This window comes from Leucopleurus acutus (assembly GCF_964270905.1).
Source record: "Leucopleurus acutus genome assembly, chromosome: 21".
NCBI lineage: Eukaryota > Metazoa > Chordata > Mammalia > Artiodactyla > Delphinidae > Leucopleurus > Leucopleurus acutus.
The window spans coordinates 20,384,466-20,411,671 of record NC_139163.1 but is presented as its reverse complement, the minus strand read 5'-3'; the positions used below and the strand labels follow the sequence as shown (position 1 = coordinate 20,411,671).

Sequence of the window (27,206 nt, the reverse complement as noted above, 5' to 3'; positions counted from 1 at the left end):
AGAAAATTCTGCCTACTAAGTGCCTCAAATTAGTGTATGATTGGATGTCTCCATTTAACTTGCCTTAAGGTGAGAGTAATGGATGACACCTTGTACTTCATATTTCTGCTTTAGAGAAGGTAATTAAAGGAATCAGAAAAATCTCTCTTTGAAGCAGTTACCTTATTTCCCACAAAAAACTTAGCTATTATCTATACCAACTCTTCTTACCAGCTCCCATGACTAAGTGAACCTTGGAAACATGGGGGTCCTCAAGAAAGAAGAGTCCCACCCTAGGCGGAGTCCTGGAGGCTGCGTAGGCAACACCAGCATCCCTCCTGACATTACATTGACAGAGATTAACTGATCACTTTCCTGGTGTCCTGAAATTTACAACCCACTGTGATGCAAACAAGCTAAGTTAGACCTGGTCTATTACAAAGACATGGTACCCAGTTTTGGTTGGTCCTAGGTTGGAAGAAAAATTGATTTCCTCATTAGCAATTAGAGATGCTGCCATACTAATTTGCCTGAAGTAATGAACTTCACATAATTTAATTGAATTTCTGCCACATATCTGCTTTGTGCTCTGAGTTGCGTGCCTCACGATGGGGGTGAACCAAGCATGATCCCCACCTTGCTATTTACAGTCTAGCGGGCATGTGAGTCCAAAAAAAAAAAAAAGATAAAAAGGAGTTTAAAGAGGAAAAGAGTAAAGTGAAGTAAACACACACCCACACACACACACAAATAAACAAAACCCCGGAAGGAAGGATATTGTCCTCGCTGTGATTGAAGAGAAACCTGGGACAAGATAAGGCTGGAGAAATAAACATGGGTCAGATCACACAGGCTTAGTGCTCTAATGCCAAAACATACAGGCATTGTGTATCATCCAAATAAAATGAACATTTGTACACCTGCTGTGTGACAATCTCATTAAAGACTCACAATAACTCTATTTTCAAATGCTCAGTTTTGTAGATGAGAAGTAGGATTTAAGAGGATTAAATCCTACTTAAGAGGATTAAATGCTCAACTTTCACCAGAAAATGTGTGGTAAAACGTGGTAAAGAATCCAGTTGTCCGTGCTCCTTTTTAGGTGACTTTAACATAAAATAGTAAAATAGTTATCTGCCAGACATTTTACACACACACATCAAATAAATACATTCAAGAATCAAAGCAGTTAAAATATTTCTGTGGGCTGTATAACAAGTTCAAATGTGAGCAGTAGAGTGCGTAATCAGTGTTTAGGACTGAATCTAACACTAAGTGAAAGTCTGTCCAATTGTATATGCATCTCCTTTTCTTGTTCCTCAGTCCTTCATCATTTCTTGCCTCCTCCATCTTCATTGCCTTTTCCCTGTGCTCACTTCTAATTTGCCTTTATCCTTCTTTTATTCTTTTCTTTCCTGTTCTCTCAACTAGGTGAGAATATTGGTGGTACGCATTGCTTACTAATGCATTATCTTATTTTAAAAACATTATAATCTACAGCTGTCATGCACAAACAAGTAAGCACGACCAAGAATAGATGCAGCAAATGAATGGGTGGATTGGGAATAGCTCAGTGTTTTGGAGTCAGAAGACCAACCTCTGAGCTCAGTTTCTGGACTGAACTTTTGCAAAACATGAGAAATTCAGCTTTCCTACCTGTATGATGAAGATAACTTTTGATCTTTTAAACTCGTAGGGTCATTGTAAGGACCAATTTGGATATTGGAAGTGGAAGTGATGTGTCACTAGTGATAAGCTATTAAAGAATACTACTACTTTCACTGTAGGTGCTTAGATGCTTTGTCTGACCCATTCCTATTGTTACTACTCTTTTGCAAGGCTTTTAAATGAACACTTAAACCATTGAAGCACATAATACCTAATGATATATTGGCCAAAATCATCCTTATATCATGAAAGACTGACGTTTGTGAAGTGGATTTTTCATTTGGGAAGGAGACAGTCCTTTGCTGACTTTAAACAGCTTGGCACCGTTAGGCAGTTCACTTTTCCTGGAGTGTTGTTATAGCGCCATCTGCTGGAACTTGAGGAGGCTGACACTAAAGACTTAAAGGAGCCTATCAAAGATGTACATAGACAAACATGATTAAAGTCCTGTGAGCTACGAATAACTATAAGCTTTGTTTGAAATAATAACTCATTTCCTTCGTATACTATGGTATACCCATGTAACAAAATACTATGTGGTATTTAAAACAATGAAATGACTCTGAAATGAAAGTAGTTCCAAGATTTATTAGAAAATCTAAGAGAAAAGTGCAGAACAGTGTGTTTTATTGTATTATTGCTTTAATTCAAATATAGATTTTGTATGTAAATGAATATATTTGAATAATTTTGATAGAAGGTATTATACATGTTGACATTTTAACTCTTAACAGTGTTTACTTTGGAGGAAAATTCTTGGTGGAGGTATGGCTTCATTACTTTTAAAACAATCCCTGTCTATATTGTGTAAATCTCTATCTTGCACATATATTACTTTCCTCTTATTCTACTTTATTTATAATAAAATAATTGGGGTTATCTGTCTAGTGAGAGTTTAGAGCCATTTGTTTCATTTTTATGTTTGCCTATGCCTGAAAATTGAGTTAATAGAAGTGTTCGTTTTTAACTCCTTGCTTTATGCCTCTATAACATTTTGTCTATATTTGTTTTATAGCAATTATATTAATTTGGTTCTAGCATAGTTACTATAACAATACATCCTAACATTTTCAGAACAAACATCGTTTCAAATATTCTGACCTTTTGTCTCCAGTAATTACTCTTGTACTTTTTAGACTGTGAAGTCTCTTTTTTTAAATTGTAGTAAGTAGCTCATTGTAACAGACTTTGCTACTAGCTGTGTGAACTTTAGAAAAATTACTTAATGTCTAGGTGCCTTGATTTCTTATCTGTGTAAGGAAGATAATGTTATCTATCTTAAAGGTGTTTATGAAGCTTATAGAGCAGGAAACAGGTAGAAAATACCCAATATTCACAGTTGTTGAGACTGCATATATGTGTAAGTGTTATGTGTGTGTATGTTGTGTATCTGTCAACCTCACTACTAGTTTGAAAACTCTTGGAAGGCTCAGATGTCTTATTCAACCTCAAATCCTCAGAAGCTAGCAGAGTGAGTGCCTTATGTATTAGTAATAACAACTCTTTCTAAATTCACTTCCTAAGAGTTTATGAGAGAATTACCAAAAATAAAAAAAATCTAAGCATAGAGAGAAACTAGGATGTGAACGTGACCCTTCACAAAATTTGTATTTTTGACTCTGGATATTTTTCTACCTAGGTCATCTTTCAACCTAAAGTTTTATTTTATTTGTTTGTTTATTTATTTATTTATCTAAATATTGTTATAATCCTTCCAATGTGATTTATTGGAAGGTTTTATTGTGTGTGTATATTATTACCTTCCCTACCTATAAACAACAGGGCTTTGCATGCATGAACTTTGTATTTGAATGCAAAAAAGTTCCCACCAGTTATTGATGTTGCAATGTAACTAGGTATTGTCTTTCAGGGCAGGGACTGGTTTACTTATCTTTACATCTCCAGCATCTAGCATAGTGATCAGAATTGAAGCACTCCATTAGTGGGTAACTATAAGTACAACAACTTGTACTTTCAATAAGTTTTATAAAACTCCCGTTTTCAAAGAGAAATCAAGTCAACTTGGAAGGAAGGGGCATAAAAGAGGTCATGAGGAAATAAAGCAAGAACCGGGTCAGCAATAGCCTATGAATCAGGGAACAAAATGCTAAAAGTAAAAGAGGAAAAATCTTTGTATCAAACACATTAAAAATATATATGTGGGCTGTAACTTGAAATATATTTAGGCATTATTATGATACAATCAGTGGCTCTGGGAAGTAATGTTAAGAGTGCACTTACCAGATAAACAAAAAACACTTTAAACAGTGTTTTTGAGATAGCTGACGTATAATGTGCTACACACTTTTGAGGTATACAATCTGATACATTTTGACGTACACGTACACCCAGGAAATCACCATCAAAATCAAGATGGTGAACATATCGTCATCTCCAAAAGTTCCCTCATGCTTTTGTGTAATCTTTCCCTCCTGCCCCTCCCCAAACCCTCCCATTGCCCCAGGCAACCATGGCAGGCTTTTCGTCACTATAGCTCAGCTTGCGTGGTCTAGGTTTATACATTATATATATATGGAACCATTCAGTGTGGACTCTTTTTTTTTGTCTGCCTTCTTTCATTCAAAGTGCTTATTTTTAAATCCATCCATGTTGTTATATATATCAATAGTTCGTTCCTTCTGATTGCTGATGAATAGTGCATTGTGTGGACATACCATTTTGCTCATCCATTCCCCTCTCCATGGACTTTTGGGTAGGTTCCAGTTTTTAACTATGGCATATCAGAACATTCATAGATGATCATACTCTTTTTGTATTTAATGAATAATTATCTTTGGCTCCAATAGAAACATGTTATCTATAAAATTACTTTAGATTATTTACTTGCAAATGATAAATTATCTTTGATTCTCAACGTAAGAGTTATCCTTTCTCATTTATGCCATCACTGCTACCAGATTAATCATCCTTAAAATGCTACTGACTTGCTTAAAAAGCTTTGATGGCTCCACACCACCTGGGTGTGACTCGATAACATTTTAGATAGTAAGGTATGTTTTCTTCTCTCTGCTCTGTGTAATTTTCCTCCCCGCTACCAATTCCCTCATTGCAAGAAGGTAACCAAAGCTTCCTTTGCCCTCTGCTTTAGGGGATTTTATGTTGTGGAACCAAAAGGAGAAGTTGCTAGGCAAACTAAATACAGTATCCAAGTTTTCCAAACTTCTGCATATTGAGGGAATTTTATGGACAATAATTCCAGAAGGGATGGGTTGGAGGCAAGGATTGTTTGGCTGGAGATCTGAGATAGTTGGACCTGGAGATATTTGGAGACCTTACTTAGCCTAGACATCAGATGAGACTTCTATGGGTCTTGTGAATATCTGAGTACAACTACCTGATTTCCTGCAGAGTCTTTCATGACAATCCTTCTAGTGTTGCTGAAAGATGTCAAAGGGGACTGATGAAGACCTGGGGCCTTGGGAACAACGACAGAAGGCTTCAAGGCCAAGGTTGCCAAAGAAGCATGAACAAGAGGCATATTATGGACGACTACTGAAGAAAGATGTATGGGGTTATTTCCTCTAACGTTTATGACCAGTTAAAACACCTGAAAATAGAAGTTGGAATTCCGCAAGCACGACTGACATTGGATTTTCCACTAGTCAGGCAAATGGAAAACTGAAGCAGGTTATATTCCATTTGGAAAAATAAAGGGGAAGTGGCATTTCTTTCCCACTAGTGTTGCAAAATTAAGTCATACTTCTTACATCCACAAAGTCGAAGTTAGAAATGCATCTGGCTACAAATAGCAGAAAACTCAACCAAAGGTGGTTTAAACATAAGGATGTATTTTTCTCATGCAACACCAAGCTCAGAGGTCAGCTGAACCAGAGGCACTGGTTCAGCTGATCGCTAGTGTCCACCTTCCCAAATTAGCATGTTGACCCTATTCTTCTGTTAATTTTTTGAATCTTAGGGTCACAAGGTGAGCCATGAGAGATATAGGCTTGTGTCCATGTTCAGGGCAAGAAAAAGAGAGAATGGGGCTGTGCTGATCCCAGTTGTTCCTTTCATGGGAAAGCAACAGATGTACTTGAAACCTCCCAGCAATTTCCCTTTGCCAAGAACTCTTTCTCCTGACCACATCTAACTGTGATGCTGGGAAGTGAGTATTTTTGCATAGCCTAGAGTGGCAGTAAACAAGTAATAGGGAGTTGGTATGGGGTATTGTTCAGCTAACCCACAGGATCTGCCATGCACTGAAATTCCAAAGTGATCTGGCCCGTACATAAGGCCCTCCAAGTCTAGCCCCGACTGATCTTGAAACGGAGCAGGACCTTATGGTCCTTCCCCACCACATCCTCTGCCTGCCTTTTGTCTGTGCAAAAACTTTAGCCAAAGGATAAGTTTAATCAGAGAAGTGAAAAACTACAAAAGCAAAGGAAAACAGTCAAACAGTACAAAACAGTAATAGTTTAGTCACTAAACAAAGTCAAGGACCTTTAGCTCCTCCTCAAGGGCTATAGATAATATTCTGAGCCATATCCTGTGAGCTGTCTTATAGATACTGAAACCCTCACCGGGTAGAAGAAGCTAACTACATGACGACCAGGCTGTAGCATCACATAAGCTGCCACAATTCTGAGAACTGGCCTCAAAGAAATGGGAACAAACCGACCCTGGAACGGAACACTAACTTTACTTAAACAATCAAGATGACACTGATCAGGCCACTGCATGACTATGACTGTCAGAGCTGACTGTGCTGTTTCTGCATGTAGCCCCCTCCCTCCGTCTGTAAAAACTCTTGCCCACTGATCGTCAGTGGTGGGGGGGGTGGAAGAGTTGGCCTTTGGACAGGAGTCCACCCTCCCCCTGTTGCCACATCCAAAATAAAGCAAACTTTCCTTTCCACCAACCTTGCCTCTCTACAGTAAGTCCCCTACATACGAACGAGTTCAGTTCCAAGAGCTCATTCTTCAGTCCAATTTGTTCGTAAGTCCAAAAAAGTTAGCCTACTCCAAAGAAGATACACAGATTGCCAACAAACACATGAAAGAATGCTCAACATCATTAATCATTAGAGAAATGCAAATCCAAACTACAATGAGATATCATCTCACACCAGTCAGAATGGCCATCATCAAAAAATCTACAAACAATAAATGCTGGAGAGGGTGTGGAGAAAAGGGAACCCTCCTGCACTGTTGGTGGGAGTATAAATTGATACAGCCACTATGGAGAACAGTATGGAGATTCCTTAAAAAACTAAAAATAGAACTACCATACGACCCAGCAATCCCACCACTGGGCATATACCCTGAGAAAACCAGAATTCAAAAAGAGTCATGTACCAAAATGTTCACTGCAGCTCTGTTTACAATAGCCAGGACGTGGAAGCAACCTAAGTGTCCATGAACAGATGAATGGATAAAGAAGTTGTGGCACATATATACAATGGAATATTATTCCGCCATAAAAAGGAACGAAACTGAGTTATTTGTAGTGAGGTGGATGGACCTAGAGGCTGTCATGCAGAGTGAAGTAAGTCAGAAAGAGAAAAACCAATACCATATGCTAACACATATATATGGAATCTAAAAAAAGAAAAAGAAAATAGAAGAACCTAAGGGCAATACAGGAATAAAGACACAGACCTACTAGAGAATGGACTTGAGGATATGGGGAGGGGGAAGGGTAAGCTGGGACAAAGTGAGAGAGTGGCATGGACATATATACACTACCTAAACGTAAGGTAGATAGCTAGTGGGAAGTAGCCGCATAGCACAGGGAGATCAGCTCGGTGCTTTGTGACCACCTAGAGGGGTGAGATAGGGAGGGTGGGAGGGGGATGGAGGGAGATGCAAGAGGGAAGTGGTATGGGGATATATGTATATGTGGAACTGATTCACTTTGTTATAAAGCAGAAACTGATACACCATTGTAAAGCAATTATACTCTAATAAAGATGTTAAAAAAAAAAAAAGTTAGCCTAGGTACCCAACTAACACAATCGGCTATATAGTATTGTACTGTAATAGGTTTATAAAACTTTTCACACAAATAACACATAAAAACAAATAAACACAAAAAATAAAGAAAACGTTTTTAATCTTACAGTACAGTGCCTTGAAAAGTACAGTAGTACAGTACAGCAGCTGGCACACAGGGGCTGACATCGAGTGAACAGGCAAGAAGAGTTACTGACTGGAGGAGGGAGAGGGGGTGGGAGATGGTAGAGTGAAGGATCGTCAGCAATAGGAGACGGAGGTCGAGCTGCCATTTCACTCACGCCAGACATTGATGGCACAGGTTCTGGTTCCTTGCTCGATTCAATTCTGTCTACCCTCTTGAAAAAGTAATCCAGTGATGTCTGGGTAGTAGCTCTTCTTTTTCTCGTCATAGACGACACGGTAGCACCGGATTACATTCTGAACGGCTGCTGCAACCTTTGTGTACCGTTCTACGTTCGGGCCATGTCCCTTAAAACCTAACAGTGCCTCCTGAAATAAAGAAAATCCCCTTGCCATTTCCTGCATCGTGAATCTCTTCAGGTCTTCCGTTACTACTTCTTCCTCTTGTCTCTCTTCGTCCTTTCTCTGGGCCTCCAATTCCATCAGGTCTTCCCTAGTAAGCTCCTTGTGTTGCACAGCAAGGAGTTCAATGAAGTCGTCCTCTTGCAGATCTAGCTTGAGATAAAGATACTCTGCTACTTTATTCTTTACTGTACTCTGTACGGTAAAGTACACAAAAGCACAACCACTTGTAGAGGATGCACGCATGTGACAATGTACACCAGACACGGGAACTAACTTACATGATTGGACGTGTGAATGCACGTTCGCGTCTTTGAAAGTTCGCCACTTGAAGGTTCATATGTAGGGGACTTACTGTACTGGCTTTTGAGCGGCGAGCAGCCGGCTACAATCTGACTTATCTTCTGTTTAAACTGACAGGGACTCTTTACTCCTTTGCAGGGATCCCTCACTCTTCTTCAGATGCTGCATTAGTATTCTTGCTTCTACTGCACGTGTCTGATCCCTCTCCTTGATATTCTTTCTTTAAGTCCTACTTGCTTTATGAAATCTCCACAGATCTACATTACATTGATTTTCACATTTTTAAAATGTACTGGTAGGTACCATTTAAAATAAGTGATATATTTGTAGCTTTTAAATTGTAGGCTGTGAATAATATCCATATGCTTTATAGAAAAAAATAAAAGAATGCGTTGGGAACCTCTCTTACTGAGATGTTTAATCATTTTAAACAAAGAAGTCACAGGACTCTGAGAACTTCCTACTTTCTATAGAAAGTCATGATTATTTCCACCTAACAATGTTTCAACTCCTTTCCAAGGGACCTAATAGGAAAGAGAATGAAGGTGCTCGCACAAAATTCTTATCTTATAACTCAGTGACTTTTCTTGATCATAGAGAGACTAAATTAATATGAAGATTTCTGGATCTATTCCTAAGCGTAATGATCCTTATGAGCTTTTAAGGTCCTAAATCTGCATTTTTATAAAGGTTTCAGGTGATTTCGAATGAGGTGATCTCCTGATCACATTTGGAAATTCACCTCCTCAGAGAAGGTGGAGCCATTAAACAAGCTATGCCACAGACACCAAGCGAAATCGAGAGAGCTGCAGGGTTCCTGTTGCTGGGGTTCATGAGCCATGACATGACTGGTAGTCTGTGAGCCTTTGTCAGGATGGTCTAACACTGGGACTCTCCAACAGGCTGACTTGTATGGACAACATGCCATGCCCTCTGCTTTTGGTTGGAGCCCTTGCAGAGGGTTAGAGGGATGAAGATGAATGGTGTAAGGGTAGTCAATCTTCTGTCTCCTTGCAAGTTGCCTTAGTCTAGTTTTATCCTTGCACAGAATGTCATTGCTTATCACAAGGTGGCCTGCCACTCACAGGTCTGTCTTTCTGAGTTCTGGTAACCACTCCACCTCTTGTTCCTTAGGATCTGGGATGTTAACAGAGTCACGGCTGCTGGATTTGGTCACTGCATGTGTCATGGTTCCCCTTCATCTCTTCAGCTTTTATTTATTTATTCACTTTTAATTTTATTGAAGTAGAGTTGATTTACGAGGTTGTGTTAATTTCTGCTGTACAGAAAAGTGACTCAGTTATACATATATATATTCTTTTTCATATTCTTTTCCATTCTGGTTTATCACAGGATATTGAATATAGTTGCCTGTGCCATACAGTAGGACCTTGTTGTTTATCCATCCTGTATATACTGGTTTGCAGCTGCTGATCCCAGACTCCCAGTCCATCCCTCCCCCACCTCCCTCTTGGCAACCACAAGTCTGTTCTCTATGTCTGAGTCTGTTTCTGTTTCATAGATATGTTCATTTGTGTTGTACTTTAGATTCCTCAGCTTTTAAATAGACACTTTATATACAACCTCTTTCTCTTTGAATTTTTCTAATATGAGTGTGTTGCTATTTCTTGCTGTCTATTGGTGTAAAGAGAACTGGAAGACAGAGTGGGACAGTCTAATATGGCTATAATCTGAATTCTATGAGTAAATGAGAGGATAAACACAATGAAAAATATATATAATATATAAATATAGAAAGAAAAATGTAAATATAAAAATACAAATCAATGAAAATTCATAAATATCCAGCATGGATTAAAGATAATAGTCTTGATATAGGGGAAGCAAAATATTTACCAAATAATATAAATTAAGATACATTAAATTTATGTATAACAGATACTGCAGAAAAAGAAAGAAAAATAAAAGACTGTCAGAATGAAAAATGGGTTACGCATAAATGAATGGTAGTTAAACTGATGCCTTTCTTCTCAGTTGCAACAAAGGAAACCAGACGACCGTGGAATAATAGATTTAAAAGAGTGAGAGAAAATAGCTATCAACCTAAAATTGTAGACTTGGGAAAAATGTTTCAAGGATGAGGGTGAAATAAAGGTAGCTTCAGACAAATAAAAACTGAGAGAGTTTATTTCCAGCAGACTATACTGAAGGAATTTTTAATGGATGTGATTTAGGAAGAACAAAAATGATCCCTGAGGAAAATCTGAGAAGCAAGAAGTGAGTCAGCTCTGAAAATGGAAGACCTGTGGGTAAGTCTAAAGAAATATCAACTATATAATTTGGTAATGATACATGTAATTTCTGAGGTTTAAAAGAAAAAGTTAGATTTAAAATCTTGAACAGCATTGTCGTATAATTTGAGAGGTACATATTGCAGTGTATTAAATAAAGCTCCCCTATTGTAAGAATGACAGTCAATGTTTAGGGGGTTGTACACAGAGGCCAGGCTTGTATTTCCGTAGAAGAGATTTAAGGCAATTATCTGGGAGTAATTCAGGGGGAAAACTCCAATGCAATTTGCTGTATCCAGAGGAGTGCTTGACATTTTGCAGGGTTTCCTCTTCCTAGCGTTTCTAAAGCAAAGTGAAACTATTTTGCCTTCAGACAGGAAGATGCAAGATGGTGATGGGCTGAGATACTGAGGAGATTCCTTTTCCTGATTATTTGGGAGGGGTCTCAAGAGGGGTTTCTATTCCCAATTACCCACCCTTTCATTCCAGAGAGGCAGCTGGTAGGAGAGGCCACGTCTAAATTAGAGACGGGGTTCACATGCTGAATGGCTGGCATGATAATAACTCAGAATGGCGACTACCGGCCAGAACAAGGATTCCCTTCCTCTGCCCCAGGGTTTTCTTTAACTGAAATAGATTTCTCTTCATGTTTTATGCAGTTCTGTACCAGAGCAAACTACATTTTATGGGCAAAAAATAAATAGGTCATGGAATCTCTTCTTTGATTTACTGCTTTAGTTGGGGTCTGCACTAGAAAGTACAATGAATTCTCCTTCTTTGCAATGCTGGGCCAGTCCAGGTAGTCAATTTGGTTTCATTTTGGTTTGAATGCTTCCTTCAGACAGGATCTGATTTCTTCTAATGACCACCTTGGCACACACTCACGGAAAGGCAGGCTCTTCACTTACCAAGTTATTTGTTAATGTTCTATTAAGCCCTGAATTCAAAGCCCAGACTTACTTTCTGTCCAACAGCAGTACCTGACTTTGGGTACCATGTTTCAAGGGCAATATAAGCAGTTTAATAACCTAGAAAGGTTTTCATAATTTCTTTCACTCTACATTTTACCATTACTCATGGGTTATAAAAGGTAAAGAGATTGATTTTCTTTGCTCAGAACAGAATTCTGTCTCTGGTTTTCCTTCAAAGATGAGTATAGGTCCCAGAGCATCCAATTGCTCTTCTGGAAGTCTAACAGCTCTCAATTCACCTTACAAGTAGCTTCAGAGGCATGGTACTTTGGAGGACTTGGATTCATCTGCTAAATAAAACCTTTCAGGCTGGCTATATGCTGCTTATCAGTATCATGCACTGATATGAAAATAATTTAGCCCCTAAAAATATTAATTTGTATTTCTCAAGGAAATTTGACTTTGCCTAAGACCTAATTTTTTTTTTTTTTTTGCAGAGCAGGATTTCCATCAAAAAATGCAAGGGAAAAATAATTTTCCAAATAAAAATTTCCCAAAACAATGCCACTTTGACTTTGAACTCTTTCAAGGTCCTTCATTTTTTGTTTTTGTTTTTTAAATTAACAGGCTTCACAGAATTAAACAAATTTCTATGAAGAAGAAAGAAGGGTAAGGGCTTAGACAACCTCCAATTAGCATGGAATTATTTTTCTCTGTTTCGTTGATAAGACACACTTATCCTTAGTTTTTAACCAATGAAATTCAGTTGATAGAACTCTGTTTTGTGAGTTGGCGTGGGATTCTATATTCCACATCAGGCACTGAAGGAGCATCTATATTTTGTAAGCCTGAAATCTCTGCCTGTTCAGGTAACAGAAGTTCCACTTCATTTGGAAATAGGAGGATCCATATTTATTTTAAAAACATAGTTATTAAATTTTAGACAAATTGTGAAGAATATCAATGCATACATGAAATATAAATGTACAGCTCAGTAAATTCTTGCAAAGTGAGCACCCATTTGACCAATGCCCAAGTCAAAATAAAATGTTGACAGCAGTTCAGAAGCACCTCTATGTCCCCTCCCAAATATTAAACCCGAATGTGGCCACTAGCTTAACTTCTAATATAATAGTTTAGTTTTCCCTACCTTGGAAATATATTTAATTAGAATCATTATTTATATACATTAATCTATATAATATCTATCTATAATAGATGATCAATAGATGGATAGCTAGATATAGAGATAAAAATGTAGATGTGTATACTTTTTTAAAAATTTATTTTATGTTTTAGTTTATTTATTTTTGGCTGCATTGAGTCTTTGTTGCTGTGCACGGGCTTTCTCTAGTTGCGGCAAGTGGGAGCTACTCTTCGTTGTGGTGCACGGACTTCTCATTGCAGTTGCTTCTTTTGTTGTGGAGCTCAGGCTCTAGGCGTAGGGGCTTCAGTAGTTGTGGCACACAGGCTCAGTAGTTGTGGCTTGCGGGCCCTAGAGCACAGGCTCAGTAGTTGTGGCACACAGGTTTAATTGCTCCGCAGCATGTGGGATCTTCCTGGACCAGAGATCAAACCCGTGACCCCTGCATTGGCAGGAGGATTCTTAACGACTGTGCCACCAGGGAAGTCCTAGATGTGTATACTTCTGTTGGCAGTATACTGAGGAGTAGATTGTGGGATCTTTGTGTTACATGTCTGTTCACGTCAATAGTGAATGAAATGTTGTTTCCAGATAGTCATGCCATGTACTCTCCTAATGAATAGTACTGAGTTCCTCTTGCCCATGTTAGTAGTGATTGGTGGTGCCACTCTGCTGCATAAGTAGTAATGCCTCACTGAAGTTTTAATTGGACTTTTACTGATGACTAATGGAGTTTGAGCATATTTTCAATTGTTAGTCTCTTCTTTGTAATTCCTGCCCATTTTTCCACTGTGTTGGCTGTACATATTCTTATTGATTCATGCATGAGGTTTTTTTTTTTTTTAAACATTCTGGATATGAGGATTTTCTTGGCTAGATGTATTACATATTGTACTCTGTATGACATATTTTGATGAACAGACATTCTAAATTCTAAAGTGATTTGTATTATTGATCTCTTCCTTTAAGCTTAATGCTTTTTATATATGGTTTTAAAAAATCTCTCCCTATAGCAAGGTGATAAAGATATGTTCCTATAGTACCTTCTGGAAGTTTTATTGTTTTGCTTTTCTTACTGAGAGCTACAGCTCATCTGGAATTACTTTTTGCATGATTGGATGTGTAAGTTTTATCTCCTTGCATATGGATATACTGATTACAGAAGTCCCAGGGTTTCCTCTCAACCTTCTCAGACATGGACACTACACATCCATCTTTATATTATCTCCCCTGCATTAAAATACAGCACTTGTATTTTATGAGTTAGCATTTAGTACCCATTTATGATTTAATTGGTCAGACTTTAAAACTTTTGCTTTATAGAGGAGATCGCAATGAAAAAAGGACTGAGGAATAGCTAAAATTCTCTCTGCTCCACCAAATGTTTTCAGAGAAAACCCTACATGGCTGTCTCACCTCAAGGAAGTTTCTCTGTTAACATGCTCGTCCATTGGTTAGTTGCTTGTCCCAAACTAGTTGCTACCTTAGGCTGGCAGAGCCATTGGGTCTTCTTGTTCACTTGTTTCTGAGATTGCTATTTTAACAGGTAACATTCTAAATTAAGTTAGGTCTCTCTGCAAAGGTAGCAGAGGTAAAGCAAAGGTAACAGGTTATGGTTTCCATAACCTGCCCTGTTCTGATTAAAACCGCTGCCCTGACAGAATTTGGGGGTGAGAGGCTTGGGAACCATAGGTAAGAACTCCACAGACTAGTCATTCTTATGTGAAGCTCAATATTTTTTAAGAATAGATGATTCTATTTGGGAAAGTTTGTTTCTTGAATGCTGAAATGTCTGTTTTGGACACTTTCATTTAACTTCATAGTTGCTTTCTTGGGGAAAGGATTTGTCAACTGCTTACTCCATCATGTGAGAAGTCAGAGTTCATAATGATATTTTAAGTCACAAAACATCATGCTTTAAGAAAATTGTCTAATTAGAATGTGTGTGTGTTGTACAATATATTAATCAAATATTCTACCATCATTCAAAGGTGAGAGTTCCGCATTGTAAAAAACAATATGGGAGGGACTTCCCTGGTGGTCCAGTGGCTAAGACTGTGTGCTCCCAATACAGGGGGCCCAGGTTCGATCCCTGGTCAGGGAACTAGATCCCACATGCTGCAACTAAGAGTTTGCATGCCACAACTAAAGACCCTGCCTGCTGCAACTAAAGATCCCTGAGGAGATGATTATATAACACCACAACTAAGGCCTGGTGCAGCCAAATAAATAAATATTAAAGAAAAGACAATATGGGAGATGTTAGTACACTGCTAGCATTTAAGACCATGAAACTAAATAGGACCACATAGGAAGTGATTTACATTAAAAAATTATCCTAGAACTAAGACCTGGGACATTTAAATATTTAGTGGTTGATGAGTTGATGTGGAAACAGCAAAGGAGACAGAGAAAGTGACGACTGAGATATGGAAAGAACCAGGAGCAATGCCCCATAAACCAAGTGGGGAAAAAAAGTGTTGTTGTTTTTTCAACTGGGTTTATTCAACTGGGTCAGATCTTGCTATAGTCACATGAAATGAGGACTGATATTAATACACGAGATTTGATTACATAACGGTCACTGGAGATCTTGTTAAATGTTTCGGTGGGGTGGGATCAACAGAAGTTTTATTGGAGTGAATTCTATAAATATGAAAGGAGAAAAATTGGTTCTAGGCAATAATTTTGAAGAGATTTTTCTATAAAAGAAGAAAAAAATGACAGGGGTATAGCAGGAGCAGTCCATGGGTTCAAAGGAGATACTATTTAAGATGAAGATGGGAGAGAATAAAACAGGATTATAAGTACGATCTAGCAGAGAGAGGATAATTGTTGTTTCAGAAGAGGTGGGAGCCAATTGTCTACCTTTATATAAGAATATTAGAAGAATGATAACGAAGAAGATATAGAGGAAATTTGCAGAAGGAATATAGAAATATAGGGGAAATTGGAGGACATGACTTTGGATAGGAGTTCATCCATAGTAATAGAAGAGAAGGCAAAGTACTGGGCACAGATTCAGAGGGAGATAAGATGCCATAGTGAGACCTCATGGAAATGGAAGTTCTCTTCTGGTTTCAGTAGGAAGTAAGACCATCATTTGAGAGTGAGGATAGCAGACAAGGCGTTGGGTATTTGAAGAGAGAGAGGAAGTCTAAGTAGAGTGGAATATTTGATTGATTCCCTCAAATAGACAAGCCTGTGTTCCTAAAACAACTACATCATTTTTGTTCATTTGATACTGAAGGAACAGATTTCAGTGAATCATTGGCTTTTAACTCACTAATTTTTTATTTTTTCAGGTAAATTTAAGCATTTAGATTCACTAGGCTTTATAATTTCTCATCTTGCATTATCTGTACCCACTTAGCATTAGAGCAGGGAATAATTACTCTTTCTGCCTCACACTTTGCACTGTCTGGGTTTCACAGTGGGTTGTAAGAGCCAGTAGGAGTTGTTCTCAGCATCATAATGTTATGTTTCATAGGTACAGAAATGTTTTGAAATGAAGGTTGATAATTCCAGGTTAAGACTTTGAGGTTAAAAGTAGTGCCACCATGTTACTAATGCACCATTTTGTTTATTACTATTTATAACCCATCCATTCCCATTTGCAAGTCAAAATCAAATAACAAAGAAAAAGATAGTGAAGAAAATCACAATAGTTCATCTAAAGGAAACATCAGTAATAGGTTATTCTAAGCAATCAAATGAATAAACTACTGCAAGTGGCTACATACGTGAAATGTCTCTTTCCGGCGCTACTCAGATAATTGCCAAATAGTTAATCCTTTTTTCTAGAAGTATGTTAATTTTAACTTTTCTTTTTGACTATTTAATACAAGACAATCTAATGAACAAGGAACATGCATTGTACTATTTCTTCACTATTTGTTGTTGCCTCTGTTTGAACTAATGAGCAATACACTACTAAGTAAGCAGATATAAAAATTGTGAATTTGATAAAAGTGAAATGATAAATTTGGCAAATAGAAACTGATTGCTGGAGACTATATAAAATCACTTCTTATGCATATGTGATATATATATATATATCACTTCATATATATATACACACACACACACACATATTTGGTGATATATATATATATATCACCAAAAAGTTTACTGGGTTAAAAACCACCCTTTATTTCACAGGTCTGGGGTTGGAATTTGAGGTTGAGGTCATCGGGTCAGGGTACTTCTGGCCTCTGCTGAGCTCGTTCACTTGTCTGCAGAAAGCTGCCAGTTTGGCTGGGTGCTGGCTGGCGAGCTTGTTTCTGCTTCTTCTGGTTTTGATTCATCACTGAGCCAGAGCTGATGACATGGCAGTGGAGGGTTCATGAGAGAGAACACAAAAGTGCATGTCTCTTGAGGGCTAAGCTCACGACTGGCACCAGCACGTCCGAAACATTCTACTGGTCAAAGCAAGTCACAAGGCCAGTGGACATTTAATAAACCCTAACTCTTGGTGTGAGGACCTGAAAAATCACATTGCACAGGAGTTTGTATTCAGGCAGATGAATCATTTCTATTATTTCTGCAAAACATCTACTATAGTGAAAAATGAATCCAATGAACAATTATAGTGTAATCATTAGAAATGGGCATGAATAAAAACACTGAAAAAAAAGATAGAAGGGGATTACTGAATAAAGAAAAAATCAATTTAACTTTTAAAAACCAGATTATGTGATTTACTGAAAAAAACCCTCTATGGTCGGGAATCAGCTTTGGGCTTTATTACTCAGTGGCAGCAAGGGAAACACACACCATGGGGAACCGTGTGGGTGTCTCAATCAGAGGATGTTAGAAAGATGTATAATAGAATTTGGGTTTGTGTTAGGTGATTTGGGGGACAGTTTAAAGAAGGAAAGCTTAGCTCTGGGTTGGATGCTGTCAGGGAACAGGGTGTCTTAATAAACCTTATCTAGAAGAAGGAACAACTAATGTAAGCCAGAGCGTAGAGCTGTAGTTGATAAATGGAAGTCACTCACGTTAGCCAGGATTGGGAGGATGTTTGATGTTTTGGTGGTTTGCACAGAACCTCAGTTTGTACCTAGACACATGTAGTATGCATAATAGATTCGATTTATTATAATTTTATATTAGGCTCCAGGTCATGGTAACATTTTTACATTCCCAAGGAAATATTTTCTTATCATCCCCCTTCAAATTATTTGCTATTTATCTTGTATAGCTGTATTTGTTTCATCCACAGCCTCTCAATCTCCTTGGTTAAAACATTGAGCAATGTTATTAAAATTAAGATTTTCACTGTTCACAAGAATACATTGCATTAAATTAGGATCACTTTATATGTGGTGTTATATCGTGGTCCTAAAATGCGCTTTTAAGCATTTTATTATGAAAAAGAGAATGATTAGTCCAAATCTCAACAAGAGTTGAGATTAGTCCAAATCTCAACTAAATCAATGTACAAATCCAGAGATTGGTCCAAAGATTAGTCCAAATCTCAACTAAATCAATGTATAAATCCACAGATTGGTCCAAAGATTAGTCCAAATCTCAACTAAATCAATGTACGTATAGAGCTTCAAGAGTGATCATTTAAACTTTCTTTGGAACAGTCTGTCAGTGGAAGAAACAACTTTATTTACAAGTCTCTTTTTTTCCACCAAATTTTATCAAATTTTTAGAGTTTTAGTCATATTGGTCATTTGGGAATGGAAGACAACAAGACTAAAAATAGCCCTGTAGGTGGCAGCCAAACTCTAAATATGAATTTAAATTTTCTGCTTGTTACAGTTGATTGCCATCCTTGGAAAGCACTTTTTAAAAAGCCAACATACTTTATAATATTCTCTTTACCACTGTTTTGCAATATGTCTGAATTAAATCTTTGGTACAGTCATTTAAGATGCACTGTATAAACCCTTTCAAAAACTAAAAATAAGAGAATTATGAAGTGTGATAAGATAGTACATCTAAATCAATTGGATTAGAAATGTTTGTTACAATTCTAATCTATGAGTTATAAGTACTTAATGTAATAAGTGCAGTAGAAAAATAATCTATTTTACTTAATATTTATCAAGTAAAGAATATATTAAATGCAATTTCTTTTCAGAGTGGTAAGTATAAGTTACCACTTAGAATGTTGCTTTAATGAGGCATTGACTTAATTTTTAACATGTCTGTGAGAGGATAATTATTGATTTCACACACTCAGAAATATGACTCCTTCTAATATTCATATCTTAAAGAAAAAGAATATACAATTTGCATTTGAAAGTGCATTAATAACTTGATATGTGTTATATAATACATATTTTCAGATGTAAAATATTTTATTTGTAAATGTTGGTCTTCTAAATCTGTGTTCACAAATTCCAAAACCCATAACATTCTATATACTTCAAAAAATTCAATTTTTGCCAACATTAGCTACTATTATACAGAACAGAAAACAAAACAAAAACCTGGTAAACAAATACTGGTAGGATGTCAGAATATTGTACAAGAGAAGAAAAGTTTAAGAAACAAATTTTATAGAGTTATTTATCAAGAGTGACTCAAAGGAGGGAATTAATTATTGAAACTTTGCAGACACTCTGCTTAATTCTTAAAAATATCCTATATTATAGGTACCATAGGATTATTAAAAATATTTAACGATGTAAATGACATGAGCGCTGACCGGTTAGAAGTGATGCTGGCTGAAAACATGTGTGGGCATACTAGCATGGACCAGCCTACAATCACCCAGGTATTATGATACTTGTTGGAGATTCTGAAAATAAGACTCACAGAGTCTAGCCTATTACCCAAATAACTATTAAAACTAGAAACTAGGCTGATATGATTTCACTTTTGTTGTCTTTCTATGAAAATTTAGATTTGTATATGATACCATGTACATATGTGCAACAGAGGACTTTTTGTTGTTATTGTGGTTGCAAAAGCAGAATTAAATTAACCAAAGGAATTTATAAACAAATGAATCACAGGACTCGCTCTAATTTCTTATGGCCCTCATCTATTTTCCTCAGGTCCACTTGAGACAACTTCCGAAATTACGTAGTATTTTAATTTAATTGCTCAGAACCCAGTATCGTTCAAATTGAAGACCTTATGTCGGCTTTTGATCTCAGGTAAGATGCATGAAATGCAAATACTATTTGCCATAGTGATGTGGATTGTGGTGAAGCAACTGAAAAAAAAAATTATAGAATTTCAGAAAAGAAGAAAGTGAACTAGACTTATTTTGGTATGAATAGTAATAATAATATGAAAGTGATCCAATTTATATGGTGATGCTGGTGAGGAAGTGGGTGGATTATTCCATTGTTATTACAGGATGTGTCAGAGCATATTAGATGCCTGGCTAATGTTCATTGCATCCTTATTTTCTAACTGAACTCCATTTTTAGCAGGAGTTAATCTGCAACTATAACACATTTCAAGCCTTCTTTGCAGCAAATTGGGGCCTTCTATCCCTTCAAAACAGAAAAAAGAATAATTCTGCCTAGCCCTGGACTTCATTTAATATTTATTGACCTCTAATACATCCTAGTCATTATCTATGTAGAGTATGGTGTACCAGGCTTAATTTTTAAAATGAAAATAGGTTCCAGTCGATTTTCAGGAAAACTTTATACCTTCAAGGGATAACTGAGTGGGTAGGAAAATTCATCCTGAGGTGTATGTAGTAAGTGACATTTTTGACATCTGCCTTTCAGTGCTTAAAGAATTCCTCATTTTAATTATTGCATGTAAGTAGCTGTTCTGGGAAAAGTAACCACAATTTGATTCCTACTATTAAGGTTACTTTTGTATATTATCTAGGGGGAAATAATAGTTTAGACTGTAGGGTTTTTTGAGGGCATAAAATAATGTAATATTCCTGGCTACACATGTGTACCTGCATGCGTTTCTTGTTTTTGTCTTTTTAAACTATTTTCTTTCCATAAAACGTAAAACGTACATGATACTTAAAACATAGTTTTGCAAAACTATTTTAATTGTTGCCATAATACACTGATGATAGAGGTGGAAAAAGTAAGCTCTTTAATAAATGCTTCTTATAGATTCTCTGTACCTTCTATTCTCTTGTGAATAACTATTCTGTTGTGTTTTCTTTGATAGTAAAGAGATACTAATTCATCCGCTGTGTAGAAACCTGTTAACCCGAAACAAATAGACTGCTAGATATTTCTCCAGCAAAGATGGGTTCATTTGGGATCAGCAGAGAATTACAATTTGAGTTCTGCAACCCTGCAAATTGCCACAAGGCATAGGGAGGAGAATGCTTTTCAAGAGAGGAAAAGGAAGTTGGCCTTGGGGGGTGGGTGGGCCAGGGAGGGAGCTACAATAAACAGAGTGCATGGCTCTTCACTGGTGGAGTCCTTGCCAGGAAAGAAGAGGAGTCTTTCTCCTTCCTGTTGGGCTCTGCTGTCATCACAGGGTCTGAGAGCTCCCCCTTCTGGTCTCCCAACTCTCTTTAATTGAGGTTTCTGTTTGTTAATTTTTTACAAACCCTTTATAAAATTGAAGACTGCTTTTCCTTTATTTAAGTTGAATAATCTCCATAGATTTATCCATCTTAGTAGGTATGATTTTATGGTGTTTGTTAACTTTTCAAATTCTTCATCGGCCTCTTCAATTTTAGCTGTCAGAAATAAATATTGTATTTATCATTGTCAATTTTTTAAAAAGTTATTAAAAACGAATCCAGCTTCTTTAGTGGATATTTTCTTGTACTACCAATGCATGCCATGTCAAAAATATTGATAAAATGCAATATTTTTACATTTCTCAATTACTCATTTCCCAAAGTAATGTCTTTTCTACTCTATAGAAATCTGTGTTTATGGTCACCATAAACATCTACAAAACGGCACTTCACTTTTTCTGTTAGTATTTGGGATGTATCTACAAAGTAATACGCATTTAAATTTAGCTTTACGTATACTTTAAAATTTTTGTGTTCACCCTTTAATTTTTTTTTAAAGTTATTACTCTTCCTAAAACTGTTAAGTTCAGAAGAATCTCAAAGAATGTATCTGGGGAAGTACCTTTCTAGGCTACAATTTTTTTATCTGGAAGACTAAGAAGCTGGATTAGATGAGCTCTCAGATTCCTTCCAGCTTTTGGTTAGAAAGTATCAAAAATGAAGGAAACTCATTTTGTTTTTTCTGATATATTAAATTTATGTTTCTCTTTTTTGTCTTTCTAGATTATACTACATTTACTTCTTTGGCTTTTTAGGTTTTCTTTTGTAGTCTTCCTCACCACTCTTTTCTAATTTAGAGGCAGTCCCATTTATATTTCAGCTCCTTGGGTAGGTTCATTGTAACCTTTCTACCGTAATAAGAGTAGGATGGCTTTGGTATGGCCCCAGGGCTATGGTGAGAGAAAATCAGAGGGTCTCACTTGAAAGAATTGGGATGTTACATTTTATTTCTGGGAGGCAGTGATTTTGCCAGAGGGAAGGAGTCATTCTACTTTAGCAGGTTTTTTTTTTTTTTTTTTTTAATATTTCTTTGCATCTTTACCCTTGGACTCTAGTGCCTGAACCTACAAGTCTGCTAAATCCTTCCATGATTTTTTTATCGCACTACATACAACATTCTTTCAAATGCAAGGTCAGAGTATAAGTCTCTTTTGATATCATGGCTGTAAAATGAGAAGTGGTGCTTGTTTCAGATAAAACCTCTTTTTACCTTCCACAAAAGCTTTATTCTGTCACACATAATGTCTGATTTTTACATGTCAGTAAAAAAAAAAAGAATAAAACTGAGGAGATGGAGTAATAATGTTTGTAACTATTGAAATCACAGAAATGCATGGCTGGATGATACATTGACAGGTCATTTATTCCACCGTCAGATACATTTGCTGTTAAATTAGCCAGGGAAATGGGTCTAAAATCTTTTTATGCTGCTATGTGGCATCAAGGCCTAATCCTTCTTTTTCAACATTGTTAAGTCATCAATTTAGGCTTTTAAGTATATTTCAGTCATCAGACCTTCAGCATATAGGACTTTTTTTAAAAGACTGGTAAATATTAACTGAGTACGACTCCGTAACACATTCAAATTGTAATTTCCTTCATGCTTTGAGGGCAATTGGAGGAGACACTTGCACATTTTCTTTTGAATCCTCGTCTCTCAAGTTAGTCTGGCTTAATTAAGATCTAGGTATGAAGTCCCAACTCCTGACTCAAAGTTCAAGGCTTACACAAAAAACAATTTCATTCTTGAAGTTTGGAGAACTATGAAATTGATAAAGCCCTTATTTCCTCTTCTCTTAACTGATTACAAAATAAATTGTATAAAACAATATAATTGTATTGTTTGGCCCATAACATATAGAAATGTTATTTGCCAACACCAGCACGAAGGAGGTGAGTGGGAGCAAAGTTGTACTGGGCTAAGGAAATGATACCAGATGGTAACTCAAATCCACAGGCACAAGTGAAGAGAACCAGAAATGGTACATAAGAAGATATAAATACATATATAAGTGTTATAAATATATACCTGCTCTCCTTTCTTTCCTCAGCTCCTTTAAAATAAATGAAATTATATAAAGTAATAATTATAACAATTTATTGTTGGATTTGTATGATATACAGATGCAACTGAATAACAATAATACCACAAAAAATCAAGCTCTTCAGAATTAATGCTTCTATATCTCAATGGAATTAAACCAGTATAAATCTAGAGTAGATTCTAAATTAAGATATATATAAAAATCCCCAGAGCAACAGCTAAGAAAATCCTTTTTTCAAAAGTGAAAAAATATTAAAGAAATTAGAATGTTACATTAAAAATATTCACTTAGTGCAAAAATACTCAACGTAAAGGAGGAAGACAGAAAACAGAAGGTGTGTGGCAGATGTAATCTAACTCTATCAATAAAAACTTAAATGTGAATAAATGAAACAATCCTATATATATATATATATATAGGATCGTATAAATATATATATATATATATATATATATATATATATATATATATATATAAATTTGCTTAGTTAGATATCGAACTGGTATAATGACCTATACCGGATAATAAAACCATAAAATTTGGGCTTATCTTCTTTACCATACAGAACTCATTTCCATGAGACAGTAATCATTTGCATCTCATCAGTTTGTTTTTTCAATATCTAGCCTAATATTAATAGGATATAGAATGTTTCCATTAGAGATTCAGATGACTCAAGTGGCTTTGTTAAACAGTGTTCTAGTATCACATGAAAAGAGTTTGCGATCATTATTTTACCTTGATTTTTAACATTTAATATTACCTACTGTTATTTATTGATATGCAGCTTCATCTAAGAAATGAGGTGGCCAGAAGCAAGCGTTCCTTGATACTAATCCGCCCCCGTCACCACGACACAGACTCAGACTCCAAAATATTTATGTATAGATGATAGATGGACATGCAGAGTTTTGAAACGAATGCTGGTCTTCCTTTATGGCTGAAGGATTATAGTTGAAGTTATTTGGAAGTACAGTGTGTCTGTTCTCAACATATAACCTCAGCCCCTAAACCATCCTCCTTTGTCCTGCTTTGTAATATTGGAGCTGGACCTTGTAATCAGTTCTCCTTTAACACTTGGCATAATGTTAAACATTATAGTAGAAGGCTCTGGAAGGATACCACAGGGGAGAAGACCCCCTCTTCCAGAAACCAGTGGTTTTCCCCTTTTGCTATAGTGATATGCAGCTGAGCTGCCATCCTCATGTGGGTCACTCAATAGTGTGTCCCCTGTGGAGTGGATTCTTAGCACGTTTTGCCAGAACTCCAGATGCAGCTTTCTCGTGAGATTTGTTCTCACCTCAGAGGTAGCCACTCCCAGCAAGTTTCAGTGCCCTGCTCCCATCCTCTTCAGCTGGTGGCTTCCTAGTAGTGTTGCTCGAATCCCTTTGTGCAGTTAGTTTCTGCCGGCCGGGCGTGGTGTGCAACACCTCGGTGAAATACTCTGCCCTCCAGTGGGAGACAGTCGCACCTTCTGCAACTGGTTCTGAACATCAGTCTGCGTAGCTTTCTTCCAAGTTTCTCTTCCTTGAATACTCTCTTTTAGTCCTAGAGGTAGTGACTGCCACTTACATCTGTCTTTTCTGTATTCTTTAGATTCTCTTTACCATTCTTATTGGTAAATTCCCTCTTATGAATTAATAATTCTTCATATTCATATTTCCCAGTGCAAACGACTGGTTTGGTTGCTGCCCGCCAGCTGACACTGGCTGATAGAGACGCAGATCTTTGCAGGGAAACAGCAGGGAGATGGACGCACCCTGCCTGACAACATCCTGAAAGAATCCACTCGTTGCACTTGGTCCTGAGCTTGAGGGGAGGTGTCGAAGTTCTCTTCCTTAAGCTTTCGACAGATTTCACTACACTTTTCTTTCAGTAAAGTTATTGCGTACCAGCCACCTCTCCCACCCCCTGCAAAGAAAAAAGGTCTGTGGTTTTGCGGGGATAATGGAGCCACCGGGCCGCAGTGCGGAAGTCCAGGCACTGATCCTTGACCTCGGGGCACTCCCCTATCTCTCAGGCGCAAGGTCTGTGGGCACAGATGGGTAGGACGTGCTAGAACTCGGGGATAAGAGGGTCATGCGGCTTTCGGGACCATCAGCAAGAAGGACAATACCAACCTGCAGAAGAAAAAGTCCAGAAAGTCCTCAGAGACACTGACCTTCCCACGGACATGCACCAGGAATTCTAAGCACTGTGCTACTCTGACGAGAAGGATGCACCTCCACTGTTACCCAGTGACCCTGGTCAAGGCCACCGCACAGTTAAGGCCAAGTTGGGCCCCAAGAAGGCGTGGTCCTGTAAGTGGATGCCATTCACGAACCTAGTCTGCAAGGCTGAAGCCACGTTCTTCCACTGGCGACAGGCATCTGAGGAGGGCAAGGACTACCCCTTCGCCAGGTTCCATAAGACTCTGCAGGTGCCAGTGTATTCAGAGCAGGGGTACTAGCTCTATCTTCACGACAACTCTTGAACAAAGGCAGAAACGACCACTTCTTTGACCTCAGCCGCCGCTTTGACCTCCGTTTTGTCATTAGCCACGATCGGGATGATCACCAGCGGTTTAAGAAGAGGTCTGTGGAGGACTTGAAGGAGCGGTATTACCATATCTGTGCCAAGCTGGCCAACATGCACGCCATGCCAAACACAGACCTCAAGATACCAGGGTTTGATGCTGGGCACCTGCAACGGCGGAAGGAACAGCTGAAGCGTTGCCGGTAACAAGCCTCAGAACAGGTGGCGGCGGAGAAGTACCTGCTACGTAAGCTGCGCCAGATCTAGTCCCGGCAGAAGGAGCGCGAGGGGCGTAGCCAGGACTCGCTGAAGCTACTCACAGCCGCAGACCCCGCTGCGGAGCAAGGACCGCGAGGAGCAGCCGCCCCAGGAAAAGGAGGCCGAGAAGCCAGCTGTTCCTGAGACTGCAGGCATCAAGTTTCTAGACTTCAAGCCTGCAGGCCTCACCCCGCGGAGCCAGCAGAGGAAGCTGCCAGGGTGCGGGCCAGAATATCAAGGCCCTGGAACAGGTGCTGGGTGTGGAGCTGAGCCTGACACCCGCAGAGGAGCTGGTACGAGCCAAGGACCGAACTGGTGCGGCTGAACGAGCCCAGGCAAGCCTGCGCCAACTGCGAGGGTGAGCTGCGGGTGCCTGCGTGAGGCTCTGGTCCGGGCTGGGTGCTGGGAGGCCGCCATGCCAGCGTCTTCCCGCCCGCGGTGCCGAACTTGGCCTCGACCCTGACCCCAGCAAGGACACCGTCATCGACCATCGTCGTGTGGTGGGCACACCCTTCGCGCCCACGAGGAAGCGACGGGAATCGTCTCCAGCTCCTCTTCTGTGAAGCAGGCGGAGAAGCCATGTGAGGCCACACGTGGTGTGGGATGCTGCTGCGTAGAGCTGGTGAGTTGCTAAAAAAACAACCCCAAAATCTTTTTACCTAAATGAAGACTGTAAGGGAAGTAACTCTGCACATCAAAGTATGCAGTGCTTCTTCATACTTATGTAAATATCCTATGTTTATGTAAATATTTGTTTTTTTCAGTAATTAGCTTATAATAGTTTATCTATGCAAACTCATTTTTAAAAAGTTTTTTTTTCCCTGAAAATTTAGAGCACCGGAAAGATTCACAATGAATTGCACATGTTATTGTGTAGTGGTGTTTATTTCCTACTGAAGTATCTCATTCTCAGAGCGGAGGGAGCTAAAGCCCTAGGGCAGAGTTGGAGGGAATCTTTTGAGTTTGAGTTTGAAGGTAATGGCCATAATATTTAGTATTCTGGTTTATTTTATTTTCTGTTTCATAAAAGAGTCTATTCTGTTTTCATATGTAAAAATTATGCTTTAAGTTACCATTAAATTTCTTAATATTTTCCTTAAAAGTCCTAACACAATATTTAAGTTCCACGAAGATATACATGTTCAGCAGTGATTTT

At 38.0% G+C, this 27,206-nt stretch overlaps 1 pseudogene across 1 annotated transcript; it reads left to right on the top strand.

The window, feature by feature from the left end:
* Positions 1–5,052: 5,052 nt before the first annotated feature.
* On the top strand, positions 5,053–26,684 carry LOC309977513 (DNA methyltransferase 1-associated protein 1-like; annotated as a pseudogene). Its single transcript has 3 exons — positions 5,053–5,179; positions 19,366–19,487; positions 25,328–26,684. The product of its transcript is annotated as a DNA methyltransferase 1-associated protein 1-like (transcript).
* Positions 26,685–27,206: the final 522 nt, after the last annotated feature.